This window comes from Herpailurus yagouaroundi, unplaced genomic scaffold, assembly GCF_014898765.1.
Source record: "Herpailurus yagouaroundi ecotype Mexico unplaced genomic scaffold, PumYag 182, whole genome shotgun sequence".
Taxonomy (NCBI): Eukaryota; Metazoa; Chordata; class Mammalia; order Carnivora; family Felidae; genus Herpailurus; species Herpailurus yagouaroundi.
This window is the reverse complement of record NW_024412413.1, coordinates 58,033,200-58,050,820: the sequence shown is the minus strand read 5'-3', so window position 1 is coordinate 58,050,820 and position 17,621 is coordinate 58,033,200.

Here is a 17,621-nt window from a genome sequence, read left to right as displayed (position 1 = left end):
CCCCCCCCCCCCCCCCCCCCCGTAGAAGGCAGTGTATAACTAACCAAATGATGGCATCTCCTTGTACCTTCCTTGGCCAGTATAGCCAGGGTGATCATGATTGCTATATTAAGATATTGTTTGGATTCAAAATTTGCTTTCAGCCTGAAATATTTTACTAATTAATTTAAATTGCCTTTGTGTGAAAAATGGTAGATGAGGCTTTGTTGATTTGGTTGCCAACGACAGCTTTTGGTTTGAAAAAATCTAACAATTCTCAAGAAACTTCTCTTGAGAGTTCCAAGTTGATGAAGACAAATTTTTGATAAATCTTAAACAGTAATAGTAATCAAATGCGTTAATGTTTAAACCTAACGAGTATTTGCTTTTTCTTGAGGGCTTCATTACCTCTCATTTGAGGGCAAATAATGATCAATACTATTTATTTATTTGCATTTTGGAGGGAGGGGGGTGGCTAGTAAGTAATCTGGGGCTTTGGTTTTGTCCAAGACGAGCAAATGTCAAAAAAACTTAAAATCAATATCTCATTCTCTTCATGAAAATACAAACAGAAACATCCTTAAGCCAATACAAACATAAATATCCCTGGGCATTTCTGCTTTCTTCACAAATATTGAAAGAAGGGGAGGTGTGGATTGTTTTCTAATACGACAAAATTCTCTTTAGTACTGCAAGAATATCTCATCTTTCTGTTCTTTCCTTTTTTTTTTAATTAAAGATTTTTAAAAATGTTTATTTACTTTTGAGAGAGAGAGAGAGACAGATCACGAGTGGGGGAGGGGCAGAGAGAGAGGGAGACACAGAATCCGAAGCAGGCTCCAGGCTCTGGGCTGTCATCCCAGAGCCCGATGTGGGGCTGGGACCCACCAACCACGAGATTATGACCTGAGCCGAAGTCTGATGCTTAACTGAATGAGCCACCCAGGCATCCCTCTGTTCTTTCCTCCTTTACTTTCATCTATGAAAAGCCAGGTAGGCTTTGAATACCTGATTCTGAAAGAGCTCACTGCTTTTAGGAACAAGTACAGAAAAGTTCATATATAGGTCTTATTCTTCCCAGGGTACTCTGGATTACAGAAGACAAAAACTTTATTGTTCATCATAGACTTTCCTCATTTTAAAACGAATTTTCTTCTTTATGGTAAACATTTACTAATGTTTTTACTTGCAGTTCACTGCATTACTCAGAATGCAAAGCTGATATCTATCTTGATTAGACCAGTGACCATGGCTCCTGTCCAATAAGAGGATGTTACAGACCCAAGTTGTGCCAGGTAACAAGCATGCCACTGGCTGATAGAGCCAAGTTTTGTTTTAGAGCCTTCCGTGGATTGAATGCTGTTTTCAAAGTTGTGTTTTGAGACTCTCAGACTAAGACTGTTTTTAGTGTTTCTGGAGATGAGCCTGGTTTGCATGTTCATCATCTTAAATGATGGACTAGAGTTAACTATCGATGCATAGTGCTGTGGGGCGTCAGGGAAGCACCCATGTTAAATATCGCTTCCGGAGAAAATGTATTTACACACATGCTGACAGTTCATTTCCAGGTGGGAGCCTCACGTCTGCCCTGTACCCGGCAACTTCAATCTTCCTACTGTGAAATTTTAGACAGCTTGTCTGCGGAGGCTCTGCCAGACCTATTAATATTTATACATTCCATTCACACTCCAGTCAGAGCATATAAGTTGCAGATCTTTCTGATTTGGAAGCTATTAAGATTCATGACCCCTTTAGCTATTTACTTTGTGCGGTCCAGGAGCTTTTGCAATCAGCTTACACTTAAGAAGAAAGCACAAATCATTACTGTTCAAATATTGTCCTGTAGTGTGACCATTTGTGGCCCATCAAGGGGGTGTTAAGAGCTTTAATGCATTCATTTATCTCAAAGACACAGCTTATTAGATGAGGCATTCTTCTCTTGGGAAGGGATGGAATAGAAGTGTTACTTGCACTAAAAATTACTTTTTTACTTCCAAATTAGTGACTCTGGCTGAAGCTGCATATGTTATTAAGAAGTAATATCTAATCAACTTTTTCTCCTTGAGAGAAGACATTGCTTGAACAAGTGATGGAGGCAATGTACCAAATAGAACAGAACGATAATCCAACATTCAGATGTGCATTACCCCTGTCTCTGAAGAAGTTCTATTCTCTTAAGGGTTATGTGTCTCTGGGTTACAAAGGGTTATGCAGTTGGAGATGGTCTTACATTGAATTAATTTTGGGGATTATTTGATATGTTTTATTAGTGTCTCCAAAACATTTAACCCTATTCTATCAAAATAGTCTTATTCTACTGAGAGAAAAAATGAGAACATTAGAAGAAAATGAGGATTGGGGTGGAGATTGAGATTCATTCAGTGCTTACTAGGGGCTAAGTATTTTACATTTATTAATCATTTTGAACCTTACAACAACATTTGAGGTTGGTATTAGTACCCGCCTTTGTTGACTAGAAACTGAATCTTAGATCAAATAGCTTGCTCAAGATCAAGTGGTTAGTAAATAGAATTCTAACACAGGTTAACTTGTGATATTTCCAATACCTTGTTCCTTAGATGCTAGTTCATCTACATTTCTCATAGAAATATCATGTTCTGGTCCCCAGAAGACCATATTCTACATAGACTACCTCTATGAAATACTTCAAATGCAAAATGTGAGTCTTATGAATTTTCAAAGTAACCTAGGTCTGCTGGTTTGCTTCACGCTTCATCTTCTATTTCCTAACCTTCAAAAAAAAATATAGCTCTTTATTAAAAATCATCATCACCTTCATCAACTCCCCCTTTGCCATGATCTCCATCACTATCCTCTCAACGCCCATCTTGCTACTTATAGGGCAAGTCATTACCTAAAATTAGACCAAAGCAGTTTTTATTTTCTATCCTTGTTTTGCCAAATAAAAATGTATCACATGTTTTGGAATCAAAGACTAAAACATTTTTGCAGAGATCCTACAGAGCATTTGTAAACACAACCTTTTGGAAGATTTCTACCCAACAAGACCATATTTCAAAATGCTGTTATATAAAACACAATCAGTGGCTTGATCGACATTATTTTTTGCTTTCTTTGAAGATGAGTTAGATTTGAGTATGTCATTTCTTTGGCTCCAAATTACCTTTGTGTTGAAAAGAGCAGTGGATGTGTGACATCTTGCTTTTCTATGAATGATGTGCCTCTCGGGGTACGTGGCTCCACTGTGGCTGAGCTGGGTGTTCTTGGGAAAGATCTGAAGAGCAATCAGTTCTTCCACAATGAGCACAGGCCTGAGCATTAGTCATCTTAACTCCTGAAATAGGACACCATGGTAACTCAGAGTTAAATTTATTAATGTTTAATTAGTTTTACAAGATTTTGAAATGAGTGAAATGAACTTGAGGGACACAAGCTCCGGGAAAACAACAACAACAATTCATTCATATATATATATTATATATATATAATATATATCTCATCTATATATCTCATCTATATCTATATATCTATATCTATACACAGAGAGAGAGGAATTGTTTTATATATATAAATTGTTATATATATTAAAATATATTTATATTTAAGATGTATAGATATATGAAAAACATCAACAACAAAAGAAAGCATGAAAATCATTACTTACCAAAATCAGAATGGGCTTTCAAATGCTGTGTCTTTGGGAAAAAGAGAAATTTTGATTTTTGGATGCTGTTTCAAGATTACTCTCTTTTGTTTGTCTGGTTTTCTGCAAAGTGGGCAGAGGATGAAGACTGACAAGATTAAATAAGTTCCTATTGCCTTGATTTTATTTTCCATTTATGTTCTTTCTCTGGCACCATCTGGTTTGACGAGAAGGAGCTACTTGATGAGGACAAGCTTTGTTCTTGAGAACCACTCTCCCTCCTTCAAGCATTAGGTTTAAAGACTCAAGATCTGTTTCGTTCATGTTCTGGCATTCGTAGCCTGTGAGGTCATTTCAAGAAAACTCAGACTTTGTTGTGATCAAGAAAAACAACTGAGGTTTTGTGCGCCACTTGGTACAAACCTAATTTGACTATGCCTAAGATTTCTTGTCAGTTTCCTTTTGGTAGGAGGTAAAAGAAGGTAGATATTTAATCTCTGTTTAATCCTGAAAGTACCTGCCAAAAAAAGGATTTCACATCTTAGTCAAAATAGCTTTTCCTTGCATATTTTCACCAAAAAAAGGTTTAAGTGGGATTCTGAAATATCTTCAGTCATCTCTTTATCCACCTTAGTTATCCTCATCTCACGGTGCCATTTGTACCTTACCAGACACATTCAGAGACAAGCATACTAACCGGAAATTTAAAAGTAAAAGAGAGTTGAGACGGGTTTATTCTTCAATTGGATCATACTTGTGTCTTGGAAAGCTAATAGTACTTCAGAAACACCGAAATAAAGACAAATATCTAACATACTATTAACCATTATTATAATATTATTAATTTCTGTCTTCCCTCTATCATGTAACAAAGTCATTTTCCAACTCCAGGCTTTCTGTGCCCAGAGGCCAGCTTTTTCTTAGCCACTATGTTACATTGTTTCCCTGAATCTCTTCTTCACCATCCCTAATCTTTACTCCAGGTCACATGGTGGCTTCTTCTCCCCACATTTTCCCATCAACACACATCTGTTCCCATTTGTAGCTGTGTGTATATGTGAACCCACTGGGCTGTCACCCCTTTTAGAACAGGGTCAGTGCCTTATAGGTTATTGTATTTAAGCCATTAATTTATAGTTTGCATTAGTTTGGCACATGGTCATCTCTTCATAAATATTTACTGAGTCAAAGATTACTCTCCTAAATGGTTACTCTCTATTTTATCATTTTGTGTTTTAATGCACACTTTTTGTAGTATAAACCTTCCTAAACAGAATCAACATCTGTACTAATTATCAGGCTTCACACAGAAAGAGGAGACAAGGTAAAGAGTCCCATCTTTGAAAAGGATTTTTAAGGACCCTTGTCCCCAACCATCATGAAAAACATAAAGAAGAATAACTCATTATAAACATTAAACCAAACCTATGGTTTGACACTTATTGCTAAAAAAAAAGACCACAGTTTGGGGTGAAAATATTTTTGATACCCAGGTTGGTGTTGTGTCAATTATAGCAAGATCAGATGAACACTTTTTATTTGAGTTTCTTTTTAAGAAATATACACATCCCTGTCAGTATAGGTTCCCTGTATCGATTTAAATCCCTGTATTGGTTTAAATCGATAGTCCCGGGGCGCCTGGGTGGCGCAGTCGGTTAGGCGTCCGACTTCAGCCAGGTCACGATCTCGTGGTCCGCGAGTTCGAGCCCCACGTCGGGCTCTGGGCTGATGGCTCAGAGCCTGGAGCCTGCTTCCGATTCTGTGTCTCCCTCTCTCTCTGCCCCTCCCCCGTTCATGCTGTCTCTCTCTGTCTTAAAAATAAATAAACGTTGAAAAAAAAATTAAAAAAAATAAATAAATCGATAGTCCCTTTAGACACCATATGATATTAATCTATCAAAAAAATCAGTGTCTTGAATACAATGATTTCTACTTGCACCTCTGTCACAACAAATTAAATCGTTAGCAATTACTGAGTGATTACTTGACTTGCTGAAGGTCACATGGCTGGAAAGAAGATTCCATGCCAGAGCCCAGGCCATGGTGCCCTTAGCTTAGTGCACTTTTCATTATATAAGCTGCCTTTAACCTGGAATTACTGGGGTCATGCTTTCTGGTTTACTGCTTCAGTGGGTGGTTATAACTCATGAGGTTAATATACACAAGTGAGTGGCATTAATATTGAACCTATAAAAAGCTTTCCTCTCCACAGGCTCAAGTGAGCAAATTTGGCCTCTAAGTTTCCTGATCAACTTCATTCCAGGAATACGCTGCATTAAAAAAAAAAAAAAATTCCAAATCTCCAAATCATGAAAGTAAAAATCAGGAGAACTTACATCCTGTTGACATTTACGAATAGACAAAATTTTAGAAAACTCAGTGTTATTAGCAAAGAAGAGATTGAAGAGAGATACTTGCAAAGTTCAATTTTTAGGATTAACTTTTTGTTGTTGTTGTTGTTTGCTTTTTTATTTTATCAGCTGCCCTCTGTCCAGAATGGTAATTCTTTATTTTTCTCTTAGGTTTAACTTTTTTTCCTTCCCAACTCCGGATATCCCTACTGAGGGAAAATTCTCTGCAATGTTATTTCATGACCACTAGATTTCTAAAAAAATGTGTGGTAGGGACCAGTAATTGTGATTTGATATTCACTTTCCTTTTTCTGCTATAATAGAACCACTTTTTTTTTTTTTAATATGTACCTTGCTCCAGGAACAAAAACTATATTCTCACATACACCTTGCAGCTGGGTGTGGCCAGGTGACTAAGTGCTGGCCAATGAGATGCGAGGAAGAGTGATATCTGTGAATTCTGAAACTCATTCTTACAGGCAAGAGTGTGCCTCTTCTTCCCACCTCCCTTCCGTCATCCCGCTGCTCAGAATGTGAGTTGGAGATGAACTACCTTGAAGCATGTGAATGAGGACAGATGCTTAGGTAGGGCCATTGGAGCTACGGGAAGGAAGTGGTCTTGGTCTTTTGATGACTTTGCACCTACCTGTGAGCGGAGGGAAATGAACTTCTGCTTTATTTAAGACGTCGTTATTTTTGGCCTATGAAATGTGTAGCTGAGTCTATATCTTCTAATACCAAGACAGAGAAGGTTGGAGAGTGTTTTCAGATCAAAAATTAGTTTGGACAATACTTGAAATAAAAAAATGATAAAATAGAATCAGGGGCAGCTTAATCAGTCGTGTAAGTGTTCAACTCTTGATTTTGGCTCAGGTCACAATCTCATAGTCATTGGATTGAATCCTGTGTCGGGCTCTTCACGGAGCGTGAGGCCTGCTTAAGATTCCCTTCCTCCCTCTCTCTTTGCCCCCCCCCCCCCCACAAAGTACAGAGCTCTGTAAATCAAGGCCTATTGTATTATATATCAGCACAGAAAATATTAGGTATTCAAGTCTTTTACAATCATTACATTTGGATCTTAGGTCTACATTTCAAGAAATTGGCATTACTGATAGAGCATTTCATCAGTACAGTGACAACCAAGTATCCAATTTATCTTGTTTTGGAGGAAAGAACACTTGTGGATAATGGAGAACATTACCTTCTCAAGATGAAAATTTTACAAAGAAAATCTGACCTGTTAACAGTTTGAAAAAATCTTAATTCAAACTCAGAGGCATTGCTGTAAATATCAACCTTGTATTACTCCAATTAACAGATATTCATGCATCATTTGGGGTTCTTAAAAAAGGTTCAAGGAATGAAAACTATCTGAGGAGGTTAGGAACCAGAGTAGGCAAGCTCAAATCTCACAGAGGGAGAGGGAGCCTCAACTAGAGGTGAATCATGAATCAGATGCTTGGAATAGGAGAAAATACAAAAGCAGACTTATTGAGTAGATGGCAGCAAACTGAAAGCTTCCCAGGGGATTGTTTATAGTGCCAACTAAATTGCATCTTACTGGGTTGTATCGACCATATAGACCATGGCACATGTGGCAAAATTAGCCTTCCCCCCGCCCTGTAATTTATTAAAGTAAGTTTAGTTCTTTTAGTTCAATTTAGTCTGTATAATGGTTTAGAAAGTAAAATAAACATACTCTGATATACACATGTGTATATACACATATGCACATGCACATACTCCCATTCACCTATAATTAATGTCTGTTGATATTTATTGAACACCAGGTGCTGTGCCTATTTTTCACGCTTTGATGTAATTCCCCAATAATCTCTTTATTGCTCTCCATTTATAGGTGAAGGTTGAACAACCACTTTTGAGTGCCCTCTATGTGCAAAGTTCTTCAAATACATTATCCCACGTAGGGTTTACCTCTGCAGTAGTATTTACACCCATTTTGCAGATGTAAGAAAGCTGAATCCAAAAGGAGTCAAGCAAAGGGATTCCTCTCCAGTCTGTTGTGCTCCAAGCTGGTGCCTCCTCACGATCCCGCTCTTGCTGCCTCCCTAGTGTGCCACCAACCAGCCCACCACCCGACATATATGGGTTCACGAGGTTAAGGAAATGCCCTGCTTCAGAATTACCTGACAGTTTAACACAGGACTCTGACTTTGTTCTCTGTTTTTTTATTAAAGAGGTTTTTATTAGTTTATTTATTTATTTTCAGAGAGACAGAGATGGTTCAAGTCAGGGAGGGGCAGAGAGAGAATCCCAAGCAGGTCCTATACTGCCAGGGCAGAGCCAGATGTGGGGCTCAAACTCATGAAACTGTGAGATCATGACCTGAGCAGAAACCAAGAGTCGGACACTTAACGACTGAGCCACCCAGGCGCCCCTCTATCTAGTTTTTAAAGACTGTGTTGACTGTGATGTACCATTTGAGAGCAAGATTCCATTATTGGTTTTAAAAATAGCTCAAGATAGAGAATAAAAATAAGCAGTAAATACTTTGGTAGACTTTGCATGCCGAATTCAACCTTGGGGAACAAGTTTTTATAATAACATTTGTTCTAAACTAAGGGCTGCACACACAGTTGGTGTCTAATAATATACACATCCTGCAAAAATAAGTGAGATAAAAAATAAATGAAAATAATGAAATATGCATTGAACTCTTGTCCAGGCTTCGAGCACCAGAAGTGCCTGTGTGAATATAGTTCTACATATTTCAATGGAATTGCACTATTGGCTAACTTTTTATTTAATTTGGTATACCTGAGAACTGCGTGTATATTTCATAAAGCACATTACCTAAATGCAAAGGGCTAGGGCCCTGAATGGCTCCTTGTTTTAGTTTCTAAGGCGCCCAGTAGACAACCTTGCAGACTTGTTGATATAGAGTGAGTGAATAAAGGGAAGAGGAGGTTTGTTCAACTTTTAGAACCATGGCTTGTTTTCCTGTTACATTTAGTTACATTTGTGAAGTACAGGAGGAAACTATATGAAAAATCAACACTATTTGTTTCTTTCTATTTTTTTCATAATATTTACATTATTAAAGCCAAAAATAATTCCAAGTCTAGTTTTTATGGAAGAAAATACTTTTGAGGTTCCACTTTGGTTTTATTTAATCGCTGTGACAATTGCCTCAAGTGTTTACTTTGTGTCGATTTCCCAGATAATTCTGAATATTCCTTTAGGTCATCAGGTAATCTCGGCAGTGATTAGGAAAGGTGGCAAGAGTGAAAGACTTTGAAGTCACTGCTCTTTTTGCACCCTGGTGAATACATGTTTAAGCATTCATTTTTTTTTGAACCTATGCTAAAGAGCTGCAATGTAAGACCCCTGGTGATCCCCTCTTGCCGTGAATCACAGTTGGCAAAGCCAAACCCGTGAGGATCAACACTATGCTCTGATATGAAAAATTCTTAAGAATTGCGGTCATGGCACATGACCCGGAGCATAAATATCCAACAAACCATTGTCAACTTGCCAAATATTCCTAAGAAGTGTACAAGTTTATTATGCAGGAAAATTACACTGTAACGAACAAATTCATTTTTCCCCCTACTGTGGGCCATGGTTGAATTAAACCAAGAGAATCTTGTCAGCAATTTCTTGATAAAGGGCTGAACTGATTCCATACCCAGGCTTTAACCCTTAGAGAATATCCTCCCTGTAGATTTATGCAGAAATTGCAGGTGTACTTATGAGGCAGAACTGGAGACACATTCAGTAGAAATCCAGTGAATTCTTTTTTTTTTTAAATGTTTATTTCTGAGAGAGAGAGAGAGAGAGAGAGAGAGAGAGAGAGAGAGAGAGAATATGAGCAGGGGAGATAGCACAGACCCTGATGTGGGGACTGAACCCACAAACTATGAGATCATGACCTCACTTGAAGGTGGAGGCTTAACTGACTGAGTCACCCAGGTGCTGGGAAACCCAGTGAATTCTTAAGCTAACTGCTACTGGCCTGACTTAAGTAACATAAATAGGAAGCACAGTAGGTACCCTTCTACTCTGAAAATCTGTTCACTTTTCTGAAAAATGCCAAAGCCATGCTTTCCCAATTATTTTTAAGCCTCAGCAATGTGTCTCAAAACCTCAGTAGGGCGTCTCAAAACACAGGAGGGGTTGTACTAATTTTTTTCTTTTTCAATAATATTATTTCAGGTGCTATGTTAATGACTTCCCAGTAGCAAAATTTCCCAATTAAGAATACAATTGTGAAACACTATTTGTACTCTATCCCCTTTTGGATGAAAAAGCAGAATACTTTCCAAAGGAAGAAAGTAGTAGCTCAAACACCTGTGTGTTGGGCACCCCTTTGAGATGAACCCAGATGAATCATGCCCTTGAATCCCCTCCCCTTGAGTGTCGGTGGAACCTCTGACTTCCTTCTAACCAATAGAATATGGCATAGGTGATGGGATGTCACCCCTGTGACATTATGTTTTGTTAAATAAGCACATTTTAACAGATTGGAGGAAGAAATTCTCCTGCTGATCTTGAAGAAGCAAATCCATGCTGTGAACTGCTTATCAAGGGGCCATGTGGTAGGGAGTTGCACTAGCCCCTCAGTCCTAAGGATGGCCTCCACTGACAACCACTAAGAAACCAGGGCCTGTTGTCACACAGGTGCAAGGAAATGAATTCTGTTAACAACCAAGTGAACTCAGAGGTAGATTCTTCCCCAGTTGAGCTTCTGGATGAGCATGCAGCCTGGCCAGCATCTTAATTGCAGCTTTGTTGGATGCAGACTAGAGAATGCAGTCATGTTGTGCCCAAACTCCTGATCCACAGCAGGGTGAGCTCATAAATGTGTGTTTTAAGCCGCTAAGTTTGCATAATTGGCTATGCAGCATGAAAAAGATCAATGCAACCTACCACTGGTCAAAAGATTAAGGATGTATCTACAGCACATTAATTCTATGGCATTAGCAAAAACTTAAACAAATCTGTTACCTGTCTGGGGGGAGAATTAAATGTCCCAGGGGCTAATTGATATTTTCTCATCAAATAAATATTTTGCAGTCATGTAGTCATAGTCCATGTCTACTCATTTGGATACCAAAGGGATATTGAGGGTAATTTAAATAACAAATTGATATCAGAGTATTTGTGTTATTCGAAGAAAGACATGGAACCCTTAAGCAGCAAAGTCTGGTTGGGTCTGCATCTTGTTGATGAAGGATGGATTTTAGGGATGAGCAGTAGTTGTAATGGGAGAGCAGAAATGGCCACCCAGGAAAGGGAACTTCAATGCTCTCTCTTGGTCTGGAAGCAATTCTTTTCTCCATCCAACATTCACTCTTCTAGAAGGCATGCATAGAATGTTCAAGTCATAGTGTTCTTCCTTGGACAATTCAGTCTTGTTTTTTGCAATGTATCTGTATTTGCAAGGGATCTGTATAAAATACAGAGGAATAGAGGCAGTAAGAGCATCAACCAGAGAATTACTACCTGCTTTATATAAGAGAGAGGAGAACTTGAATTAACACAAAGCAGTGGTTATTGCTGGTTTTGGGTGAACTGGGATTGAGCCATGAGAGAGTTTTTAAAAAGTACTTTATGTTATAATTTTAAGACAGTTAAAATATCAGCTAAAATATTTTAAGACTTTGGAAAAGATTCGCACTCATGTAATTCATAACACTAATGGGGATTTTATTATCCATTATGAAATTATTTGATACCATTACCAATCTAAAGGAAGGAAAAGGTTACTTCTGAAATATAATTAACCTGTTTTCACTTGGGAAGAATAGGAAGTTAAAAATAGAGTTATGATCCTCATCTGTATCTTTGGGCAGATTCACCTCATGAATGAATGGAAATTCATAGAACAATGGAGGCTGCCACATTACTAATTCTCTAGCAGAGCTTAGCAAATATAGATGGTCTGAAGTTCTCTTTTAATATAGCGTACATAATAGAGTCTAGAACCCATGTGTAATTTTAAAAAGTTATTTTGAGTAAACTTCATTTAGGGTATTAAGGTTGGCACAGAGAGAGGTCAAGGATCAGATATTTGACAAACCCTTATTGGGTACAATGACAACAGAGAATAAATAGAGAGTGGATAAGGTGGTTGTTTTCAACTATTTTCCTACAGATCTTGAAATCTGGAGCTGCCTGAGACGTCTTCAATTTCTACTTGAAGGACCATAAAGATCTTTTCAAAATCCAAGTTATTCAGTGGTGCTTTTGGCTTTATTGTTAAAGCTCACAACCTTTAGGGTGGCCTGCAAAATCTGTCATCATCTTCTATCAGCTACTCTGGCTTCTGCTCCTCCTCCAGCTGCACTAACCATTTCTCTGGCCATTTTTAGCCTTCTGCCTCCAGGCCTTTGTAATGTTGCCTCTGGCTGTCATATCTTCTCTGTACTTTTTTTAGAACTTGGCTCAAATATTGACCGCTGTAGAAATACTGCTCAGGCTTTCAGTCTAACTTAAACATTTTGTTCTATCCGTGCTTCCCTTTGTCACAACACTTACACTGTAAGTAATGACTGGTTGATTATCCGCTTTCTTTGCTAGACTGTGATTTCCCTGAGGGCATGATTACTCATTCAATTTTGTATCCCCTAGACTAGTGCTATTTTTTCAGCAGGTTCTGTTTGCCAGGTGCTATTCTAAGAGATGAATATTAGCTCCTTTAATCTTTTTCTAAGTTTATTTATTTATTTTTGAGAGAGACAGAGACAGCATGACAAGGCAAGGGGCAGAGAGAGAAAAAGAGAGAATCCCAAGCAGGCTCCACACTGCCAGCTGTGGGGCTTGATCTCATGACCCATGAGATCTTGACCTCAGCTAAAACCAAGAGCTGGACACTTAATTGACAGAGCCACCCAGGTGCCCCTAGCTCTCTTAATCTTTAAAATGCCCTTGTGAGGTAGGTGCTAATTTAATCTCCACTGTGTCAATGAGGAAACTGAGGCCCAGAAAGGCTAAGTAACTCATCCAATGCCACACAGCTAGTAACAGGTGGAGCTAGGATTTGAACGGCCAATCTGACTTCAGAGCCTGTCTTCTTAACCACATGCTATACTGTCTCACCAGTGCTTGGCATATAATGGGTCCTAAATGCATAAATAGTGGAAGGAATGACAGAGTGAGAGAGGCAGGAGACACTGAGGCAGTGAGAACTAAGTGTGAGCCAGTGCACAGGTTCAGAGAGCAATTGTACAAGGTTCAGTTAGAAGAGGGACAGTTGGAGCAAAGAGGAGATTTGGTGGGGAAGCCATTTTAATTTCTACCAGACCCATGATTTTCATTTCCTGTAGTTCATCAGGGACTGTCCTTGGGCTCAGAAAACCCTCTGAAGGACATGAATGAAAACCCTCTGTAGAAGGACATGAATGAAAGATAGTTGGAAGAGAGGAGAGCATGTCAAGTCAGGAAGGCACCAGTTTTTCAGATATAGAATGCTTTCACTGATATACATACACATAGTGAAACACTTCGTCATGCAACAAGAAAATATTACACACTTTTTTATATCCTGGACTGTTCTAAGTCCTGTGGGAGATGTGCAAAATAGTCGGAGCAGTGTCTAAATTTGACTGCAACATTTTACAGTGTATGAAGAAAATCACATTTTCACGTAGAAAAAACATGTTGTAAGTGGGTATGTGCTTCATATTCAATGATGAGCACCATCAAATTATAAACATTATTAACCATGTGATAAAGCTACAGCTACTAAAAGCATTTATAATCATTTAAAATAATAAAATTGTGATCCAAATGTTGTAAAAATGGGCATTAATGTACCATATAGTTTGATAGTAGTTGTACATTAGGATGTAGTATCCAGTATACACATAACAGTTCAGAGTCTAATGTGATTCTATCGTAAATTTGATGAAAACTAATATGCCAACTTTAACATTCAACATTTAAGTAACAATAATTTTCTATGCCTCCTAGTAGTTTAGAAGGGCTTTGCTGGAATGGTTTGGATGGCCCAAGTTCTCAAAAGCCAAGCCCATTGAAGCTCTGCTAATGCCTTTTTTTTTTTTCTCCTTGAATTTTGCTGAAGCAAGCAGGGGCATTGAAAAGAATTTTACTCCTTTAAATTGGCCTTAAAGTACTATAGCAATTACTGAAATGTTGAAGATTCTACGGTAATAAAACTGAGGTTTGTCCCACTGTAAAGTATTTAAGAAGAAGTTAGGGTTGACTTTCACATTCTCCTCTTCACCCTATCTCATTGCTTCTACTTAATCAAGGTAATAAGTACCTTTGCTCTGATCAGAAGTAAGTAAGGTAATCAACACACAGTGAGAGCTAAGTTCCTTTACCTGAGATTTCACTAACACGTATCAGAGTGTTGAAGGAAGCTTTGGGCTTCTATCCTTAACTGCAGATCTTGGATTCCATCCCTACTGGGGATACACATTATCTCCATATAATAGCACAAGCATATTAGTAAAAACTGAAATCATTATCTTTCCTCTGAGACCTTATTTTCTTCTCCACTTATCTATTCTTCTCCACTTATCTATTCACTCAGCAAATGTCCATCAAGGGTTGAGTAGATAAATGAGTGAAAAAAAAAATTGCCAGGTCATCAGCAAAGGCTTAAAAAAAGAAAGCTATTGTACATATATCAGTCAGGGTTCGGTGCAGACAACAGAAACCAATGGGCATCTCAGCCAGAAAAAGATTTTCTGCAAGGAATTAGGTGCTTACAAATCATGAGAAGGCTTAGAGGCAGGCAGGGGTTGGCTCCAGATGTTTTGATTCAAAGTTGCATGTCTGAGCTATGACCTGAGGTCAGAAAACTGCTGCTACTGCCATTATTACTGCCTTTATAACTTCCTTACAGCCTTGAAACTGGTGAAACATGTTGGCTGGAGCCTGTTTCTCCCCAATAACAACTGAAAAAACAGAAATTCCATGTCCTTTTACCTTCCAAATCTCACACAAGTGCCTCTTACTGGCAGAACCTAAATTATATCTAGAATCATAGCTGCAAAGGAGTCTGGGAATTGTAGTTTTCAGCCATTGAGACCCAGAACCCAGGGGGTAGCTTGGAAGAGATGGAAAATTGATGAGTGCCCTATTCAGTATCTAGCATAGAGCATGCCTCAAGATTTCTAAAATGGGCATGAGACTGGGTCCCATTGCTGGTGAATGAGTTAGTATCAAGTGATAAAGAGGAATGAGGTGAGAAATAGAGAATTCTTATAAAAGCTTGCTCTGCTCTCAAGGTACTTTGGAAGATTAAACTAATTCCTAGTTAATAATCACAAACTGTGCTGTAGAATTAAATGCAGTAGATATTGAGAAAAGACAAAGACAAGTTGGTGTTGGAGTGGTCTGAAAAAGTTTTGGGCATAGAAAATGCATGAAATCTGCACGTTCATGTGGGTGGAAGGAAGGAAGATGAATTTTAGGGCCAGGGCATGGCCCAAACAGGAGCTATTGTCTCAAATTTAAGCCACTTGTACTCATACTGACAAATAATGGGTGGATCTCATCAGGGTGACCCACATTTCAGGATCCAGCTGCAACATTTCAAGAGATTTAATTTCTCATCTGTCTTTTAATATTATCAGTCTTTTCTATACCAGTTGCAAATGGATCAGAATCTATTTTCATATAAACCAATTTACGTATTAGATGTTTTTGTTAGTCTCTAATTGTCTATTGCTGTGTAACTAAGTACTCTAATACGTAGCATATTAAGCCATGTATTACCTCACATAGTTTCTATGGGATGGGGCTCTGGGAGCAGCTTAGCTGGATGGACTGGCTCTGGGTTTCTCATGAGGTTATAGTCAAGCTGATGAGGGTGAAGTCTTCTGATGGGCTAGAGGGTCTACTTCCAAGCTCATTCATGTGAACGTTGGCAGGAGGTCTCAGTTCCTTACCATGTGGGCCCCTTCACAGGAAAATCATGACTTGGCTGCTGGCCACATTGAGCACGTGACAGTAGAGCAAGACAGAGTAACCAAGATGGAAGCTTCACTGCTTTTTTTAGAACCTAAGTTCAGAAGTTACATACCATCACTTATGTGTTATTTTTTGGTCACACAGATCAACTGTGGTACAATGTGGGAAGGGATTACACCAGAAGTGGCATTCCTTGGAGGCCATCTTGGAGACTGGCTACCACAGTGTCCATAGCCCCCAAATAAGTTAGTATTGATACATTAGTAGTGTTTCAGTAGGGAAGAGTTAGAATAAGTCATTCAAGAATCACACACCCATAGAAAAGATGAGATCCTGTTCCATTCCTGCGATCCTATTGTTCTAGGAATTTTATAATTATAAATGGAGGCATTTACTGGTGTTTCATGTCCTTATCTATGGGTTACTAAAATGTAAATATATATTTTTAAATTTCCATATGTTATTTCTTACATCTCTATGTACAAGCTAAGGATTTTATAGTTGAACAAAAGTGGAAACTGTGGCATGTAGGTAAATTGATAAAATTTGAAAATATGTTTCAAATGTAGCCATTGTATTTTGTTGTCCTGGCAGATGATATCATAAACATACTTTTTTTTTTGAATGAGGCTTCTTGTTGGATATAATGCATTATTTGGGTAAATGATTTTTTTTTTTTGATTCACTGTAGGCCATTAGTAGGATTATTATATTTATTATAAATGGTTATACTGATGTTCCTTATTTAATAGTCTCACATCTGGAATTTAAATGTATCCAGAATTTACAAAGAAAGGAACAAATTAAGTATATGTTTTCTGAAGACTTGGAGTTTTATATTTGCAGAAATAAGTAAGATAGGCTTAGGCCTAAGGTTTAGAGCCAGGGTCAATAACTATAGCCTGTGGGCCAAACCCAGTCTGTCACCTGTGTTTGTAAATAATGTTTTATTGGAACACAGCTATGCTTATTTACTTTCATAATATCTGTGGTTCTTTTCACACTACAATGGCAGAGTCAAGCAGTTGTAACAGAGTTTATGGCTCATAAAGCCTAAAATGTTTACTACCTGGCCCTTTTACAGAAAGTTTGTTAACCTCTGCTCTAGAGGTCATTTTGAAGTCCTAAATTAAAAAAAAAATAGGCTTAAGTTAGACAAATACATTGTACTTATATGTAGTGCTACATTTTGAGTAAAATTGGTATGAAAGGGACTCAACTGCATGTGTCTGTTTATGTTTTTAATTAATTGAGAATGGCATCATAGGGGAAGGTTCAGGAGACTCATTTGGCAGACGGGAGTAGTAGGAAGAAATAAATTCCTTTGCTTTAGGAATGGGGAAGACTCACCACTTTGTCATTAGGTAGGTAGGGTTCACTATTGTTTGTTTACAGTTTTGGAGTGACTTGCTACTATTATGATCACCAACCAAGCAAACGGCTTTATTGTTTCCAGAACAGACATCTTCTGACTCCAAGTCCAGGAGAAGATTCTTCCTTTTGTACATGGCCTTTCCTTGAGCTGTGTAGTGTGCTGTGTCTACTCAATAGGATTTTGCAAAAATCAATAGGAAATGGTTAGGAATTCTCATATTGGTTTATTGGCTTCTGAATAACATCTTAGTCTGGTGTGGAAAGATTCTTCTCCTTACAATTTAATCACAGGTGGATTTAAGGAGATTTTTGGAAGAGAGGCTAGAGTAGAGACTGAATGATTTCTGGATTATCAAATTCCTGAAGGGAGGCAAATGCATGGCCTG